The sequence below is a fragment of the Pteropus vampyrus genome, unplaced genomic scaffold (assembly GCF_000151845.1).
Source record: "Pteropus vampyrus isolate Shadow unplaced genomic scaffold, Pvam_2.0 Scaffold99, whole genome shotgun sequence".
Taxonomy (NCBI): Eukaryota; Metazoa; Chordata; class Mammalia; order Chiroptera; family Pteropodidae; genus Pteropus; species Pteropus vampyrus.
This window is the reverse complement of record NW_011888880.1, coordinates 5,341,157-5,348,259: the sequence shown is the minus strand read 5'-3', so window position 1 is coordinate 5,348,259 and position 7,103 is coordinate 5,341,157.

The window sequence follows — 7,103 nt, the reverse complement described above, 5'->3', positions numbered from 1 at the left end:
ATTCCTTTAGGACTATCCAAGGTCATGTAAGCCCTGGCAAGTCCGTGTGCCTCGGGGAACGCCCAGTACCGTTTGAAGACTTGACCATAGGAGGGGTCTATGGGAGGTGGAATTTTCACCACCCCTGGGAACCTCCATCTCCACTTAACGGTCACAAAGAAAGAGGCTGACTCTCATTTTAAAGATGTAAAGACCAACAAAATAGTCCCAGGATGTGAAGTACAGCATAGGGAATATAGTCAATAATATCGTATAATGCCAGGTGGGTACTAGACTAATCAGGGGAGCACTTCGTAAGATACGTCAATGTCTAACCACTGTGCTGTTGACCTGAAACCAATATAAATAAGACTGAATGTCAACTGTAATCGAAAAAAGAAAATAATGTAACAACCAAGGTGCTGAGAGAAGTTCTGGAACTTCTCTAAGGACACACCGCTGCTAACAGCTAAGCCGGCATTCGGGGTTGTCTGTCTGAGTCTACAAACACACCCCCTATCCCCCACTTCCACGCTCAACACCCTGCTGCCCCCAAATCCCAAAGTCTTAGCTATTTTCAGAGCTAAGTGACAATTTTGTCAGGTCGGTACGTCAATCTCCACTTAGTAACTTATAATGACGGGTGGTGGTGATCAGGGGGAACTTTCTGGAGGACGGAAATGATGCCCAAACTGTGGAACGCAAAAGTCAGCCAAGCAAAGGAGAAGGGGAAACGCTCCTGAGGGAGGGAACCCCGTAGTCAAAGGCGAAGCAAAAACGAAAACGTCTTGATGAAGCCTGAGCAGCTCCGGGGATGGAGGGTAGAGTGGGGGGTTGGGAGTGGGAAAGACGTGGAAGTCAAGGCTTGGGCATGCGGGAGGAGGGACGCTCCGAAGAGTTTTAAAGAATGACTCTGGATCGGTGCTTTAGATCGTCCCGATGGCACCGTGGACGATGGCACCGAGGTGGCTGAAAGGCTGGGAAGTGGGGCGATCGTGTGGAGGGAGAGACAGTGCGGATAGGTAGGTCATGTTTATGAATTAATCGACAGTGGCCATCTTCACCTGAAGCAGGTGTAGATAGTGCTTTGTACCCGAAAAAGAGCGACACACAGCTGCTGATTACACCTAATCACCCCCTCAGCGTTACCAGTCTTATGAAGAGTGTTCTGTTGCTTTTTCAAAGTCGAAAGATTGCGTTTTGAAATGCAATATTTTTTTTTTTCCTGCAATTTTAAGTCTATGAAGGAAGGGCCTAAGCTTTAGAAATTGAGTTTTAGAGGGGACATGGGTTTCCCGGGCATCTACAGAGGTCACAGTTTCTGAAAGAAACCTGGAGCTTGCTTCGGTGCTGGCGGTTCAAAGATATCGAGATGCTGCTTGTATTCTTTTTGAAAAAGTCTAAATTCTGTCACTCTTAATACCAGATTTTATTTTCGCTGTTATATGCCTTCTTAACCCTCAGTGACAGTTTTTCGTTACGTAGACAGGAGTTTAAAAAAATGCGTTGTGGAATGAAGATGTTCAACATCGCTCGACCCTCAAGTCACTCTTGCCCAAACCTCAGTGTCGTTACTTGGGCTGTGGTTCGTCTTTCTATATTTCCCGCCTCTCACGTTATAAGGTCAGGCTGTTGTATTCAATTTTGTGTTACTGTATTTATTGGTTCTAGAATTGTGTTTATGATACGACTCATCTCTGATTGTTTTACATCTTAGAGATAAAATAGGGCTGAAACTGATCTCTGATAGACACATGAAACCCTGATGATATGGATGAGCACCTGGGAGGGCAGCTGGTTGGGGAAAACGAGGAGGTGGGTGGAAGGGAGCATTTCTTTCCGACCGTCCACCCTTATGTAATGTGCGAACTGTCTCCTGTGTGTACGCATTACCTACTGACTTGGTTTGATAAAGGACTGCAGACAAAGATAAGAAACTGTACTTAATTTGTGGTGATTTCCTTAAGCTGACTGTAAAGGGTAAGTCAGCCTAGGAAGGCGGAGGAGAGATGGGGTACGAGAGTGAGGCTCTGGGCGCGGCCCTGCCCCTGCCCAGCGGACCGTGGCCTTGGGCGAGTAAAGCCAGTTATAGACCAGTAAGCTCTGGTGTTCATAATCATGATGACTGTAATTTACGATATTGTGTGAAATTCTCCTTAGTTGCGAAGAGAATGGATCTTAAGTGTTCTCATCCTCCTCTCGAAAAAGGGAATTACATGAAGTGTGGAGGTGTTAATTAATTAAGATTACCGTGGTGATCATTTCGTGACACATGCATGTGTCAAACGGTCACTGTGGTACACCTTGAATTTACACAATACGATGTGTCAAGTATATCTCCACAAAGCTGGGGAAAACAAGAAAGCACAATATCGCAACTATATATTGGTTACATGTTTACGTGTTGCAATGATAATACCTTTGATATATTGGATTATAAAATTATGCTATCAAAATTAATTTTGCTTGTGAATTTTTAATTTTTGAATGTGGCTACTAGAAAACGTAAATTATTTCTACTGGATAGTGTAGAAATATCTAGAATATCGGAATATTCCATCAGCGTGAGAGAACTCTGCTATGAATTTGGGTTTGAGGAAGAAGAGTTGCTTGGGACATATTTTGTCAGTGTCCTGCAGAGAAGAAAAGATTGTATTATCGTTATCATCGTCATCGTATTCTTTCTCTGGCCGATTCCAGGCATTTACCTGCTATCCTGAAGAATGGCCCTGTGTTCTTAATGGGAGGTCCCCAAATAGTGCCATCAAATAGTACTGGTGCAGCTAGTAAAGCGGCTATGACTGGACAGTGAGTATAGTCCTCATGGGACTATTATTGTATTGCTGCCGTATTCCAATCTAGTTGCATTAAAAAGTAAGATTTTTTAAAAGATGGTAAAAAAAAAAAAAACCCAGTAGAGACTCTGTCTTGAAATAAAATTGCCTCCTTAGTTTGCCCTTGCACAGTTGAGCGTCAGTGCCTTATTGATCGGAATTAGGAAGTTAATAAGGTTCGGACTAATTAATCAGATGGGTAGGGACTGGAACTGCACTACAAGGCTTAATCAAGTCATCAAAGCTCTCAAGCCATGAAGAAGGTAATTAAAGGGAAGGGATGCCTGTTATATAGTAACAGGAAACCAGGAGAGGCCAAGAGCAAGATAGAGAACCTCCATTTTCTTCTGTACGTTTTTCTGGTGTAAATCGGACCCAATGACCAGAGCACGTTGCTCAGCTTCCTATCAGAGAATCAGTCGAAGGAATTTATAAATCACCTCCTTGGGTCATTCACTTGCCCTAGACTAAATGTCAATGAAACTATACGCATTTATAACCAAGTTTGTCTTTGCCAGTTTCTGAAGAAATGAGTTCTTTAAGATAACCTGCAGTTGTCATTAACAGCTGCAGCAATTTTGATTTGTAAGCATTCAGTTGATTAGTCAACAGATACCGAGTGCCTCTGCTTCTGAATGTGCTGGACGCTGTACTGCGGGCCTCATCAACTGTAGAGAGCTATTTATTCAGGTAAATTTTGCTGTATGGAGAATATTGGAGAGTCTGGGGAAATATGTCTTAACTCTTCAGCCTTCCTCTGTCTGTTCCCACCCCACCCCCCTCAAAATAATTCATGGTCAATAAAGACGACGTGGGGAGGAGGCTGAGGGGAAGGAGATGCTCAGGGAGGAGGATGCAGGAAAGTGAAGGCAGAGGTCATTGTGCCTGGCTCTCCTGGGCTCTCCCGGGCTGCGGAGGCAGATAAACTCAGAAGCAGCTGGCATTTGCAGTCATTCACACCAGGTCGGATCTGACACCTTAAGGAGGGGATCAGCAAAGGACTGCTCTATTTCGGGGGCTAACCCCAGGACTCTAAGGGAAGTGTTCATTGTATTTAGGAACCAGAAAACCCAGCGTCCTTGTCGAGAGCGTTGCAGTGGCGTGGAGAGGGCGGAAGCAGGTTGATGGTGGGGTTGGGGTGGGGGGATGGGGGTGGGGCTCGTAAGCCTCTTCCTGCGTCTTCCCCTACCTCTCTCAAAACTCGCCCCACCCCGCCCCTCCCTTTCCCGACCTCCAGAGTCTGTGTGGGCCTGGCGAGCTAATTAACATCTGAATGTTCCCCATTTTTCCTGTCCCGGTCAAATTTCTGATTCCTTGGGTCCCTCTGGTGCTTCCTAAATCTTATTAGCATTAGCCTGTGAATGAAAAGTACCTTTAGATTAATGTATCTATTCAAAATAATGTGATTTTCCCACGTTAGCTGGGAAAATTCTGAAAATAAAAGAATGAGGGAGTCTTATCCTCGACAGATATCAAAATGTTTCATGCAACTACAGTAAGTGAGACAGTTTTGGTATTGAAACACCAATGTATGAATCAAGAATATATAAACAAATGGAACAGAACAGGAAGTACAGAAATAGAGCAAAATTCATTCGAGATTTCAGTATGACGAGATAGGATAAAGGTGACATGTCAAATTGCTGTGGTAAGATACAATTTAGTCCATAAATGATGTTGGGGTAACTATCTAACATTCTCACCCCAAAGCTAAATTCCAGGTGGAGACAGGCATATATACAGAGGTAATCATTACTATGTTATTTGTGATAGAAAAAGATGAGAACAGCCTAAAATCTGCTGTAGGGTTAAATGATGTGTGGAATCTGCAGGAATAGTAGACCGTCTGGAAGGAAGAAGGTGTGCTATGTCCAATATTTCAAGATATGTTGCTACATATGAGAGGTCGTGTACAAAATTATATCTGGCCGACCTTGTGTAAACGTATGTGTACACATCACACACATGCATGCAAGGGACTATTCTAGAAGGGTATTTAAGAAACTAAGAGTTGGGGGGAGAGAGATTTATTTTTCCGTATAGATGTACATTTTATGGCTTGAATTTTTAGATGATGTTTTAGAAAACCTGGATATGAAGTTTAATTCTTTCTAGCGACTTCTGGAGCTGTTTTGGAATTATGATAAGATAGGGGTGTGAGGGTTAGACCAGGGTTGGAATTCAGGCTAAATCCTTGATGAGCTGTGTGATTTATGGGCAAATATTCTTCCAGAGAACAATTTTTCTTTAATAAGAATAATAATAATCTCTGACTTTCAGGTTTATTTTGAAGGTCAAATGAATTAATATTTGTGTACAATTCATAGCATAATGCCTGACACTTGATATGAGCAAATTCCCTCCATTTTAAAGACTGTTTTATGGTCCTTTTTCTCTCAGGGACTTAACCTTCCTCTCTACCCCATTTTAGAGATTTCTCCCCGACAAAGCTGTGAACCTTGCCTTTTGAAATCAGATAAAATATGGGAGTCTCTAGACCCTTGCCCAGTTACTTTCAATCGTTCATACATCTTTTGTCTTTACTTTTTTCCTTGGGTTTCATAGGGATTCTAACCACTCTCCTGCCAAATCCTTTTTCTCTTTGTCCTTCTGTCATATTCATCAGTCAAAACACAAACACAGGATTGTCCCAAGTCTGCTTTCTACAAGCTTCTCCCGGGGCAGCTGGAGAGAACGTACCTGTGCATCTCTCAGAGTCTGCTGTGTCCCACCCACTTCAGTGAACCCTCGACACTAGGACTTCTTCTGATGCTTCTAGTGCTGTCGGCAAATTCACCCGATCTCCAACATCCCAGGGAAAATAGAAGCCATCGGAAAAGAATGCCTTCAAATTCTGGCCTACTTCATGCTTAAAATATGCGTTCTGTACTTATTTTGCCCTGCTACCCTAAAACAAAAACAAAAACAAAAAACAAACAAACAACAACAACAACAACAGAGAAAAACGTGCCTTTTATTCATTCTATCAAAAATCCATGCTCTGGATTGGACTTCTCCACAGGTTCCTCCCTCCTCAGAATCACTGACGTCACCCTTCTTCCTTTAAGGCATTCTCAGTCTCCCCATCTCAAACAGCAAGGAGGACAAGAGGACAATCACTTTATCACCATTATTATCAATAATCTCCTCCCCAGCCACAGCTCTAAACCCTGCCTCTAACCCACAGCAACAGGCGTCTTGAAACCCTTCCCTAGACTGCCTCTCTTCTCCAGCGATCACCGCCAACTAGAACCAAATATTTGGGAAGAATTTTGCGCACTCACTGCCTCGACCTCCATTCCTCCCTCCTCTCCCCGGCATCTGGCTTCCGCCCCCTCCACTCCACTCCACTCCACTCGAAGCTGCTTCTTCCTTTGACCGGGAAACTGTCTTCTTGTGGTTCCTTCATATCACCCCCGGCAGGGCTTCTTCACAGCCTCCTATGGACACGGGCCTCACATCTGGGGTCTTTCCCTCACGTGCTGGCGTCCACAGAGCTCTGTCCTACCCGTGTCTGTCCCTACTGTGCGCACTTCTCAAGGATGATCGCATCCAGCTCCACGGCTTCCAACACTATTTGCGGATAATCCTCTCATCTATACCTTCAGCCCAAATCTCTCTTCTGAAATTCAGAACTACGTGTATGTCTCATTCGTTAAACAATTATTTATTGAGCAGTTACTATGTGCCCGGGAACATAAAAGACAGACAAGATTTGGTTCAACTGTTTTTCCGCCCCCCAACTGTTTCTTAAATTAAATGTTCAAGAATTTAATCATATTTCCCTTGAAATGTCATCTTTCTTCTGGAATCTCTATTTGGGCACTGCCATTGGACAAAACCATCTATTCAAATAATCCAAACCCAAGTCTCAGTATATGTGTGACTCTTCCGTCTACTCCTCCCTAAGCTAATCGGTCACCAAGATCTATTTTGACTCTTGAGTCTCTATCACTCATTTCGAAAGCTCTTAAATTGTGAAACCTTCTACTTTACATTTCACCGTCACTTCTGTAATAGGGGCCACATCACCTCTAGCTGTTCACTCACTTCTCGTTTTGTGCCCTTCCATTCTTCCCTTGATCAATCCATTCCCCGCTCTGCAGGCCGAACGATCTTTCTAAAATGCAAATCTGACCATACCCTCTTTCACGCTTTCAGCACCAGTGGCTCCCAGTTGCGCTCAGCATAAAGTCTACACTTTGGGTCATAACCTGACTTCGAAGCTTCCCCACGGTCTGGGAGCTACTTATCTCTCCAGTGTCAGATCTCGCTGCTCCTCAGTTCCCG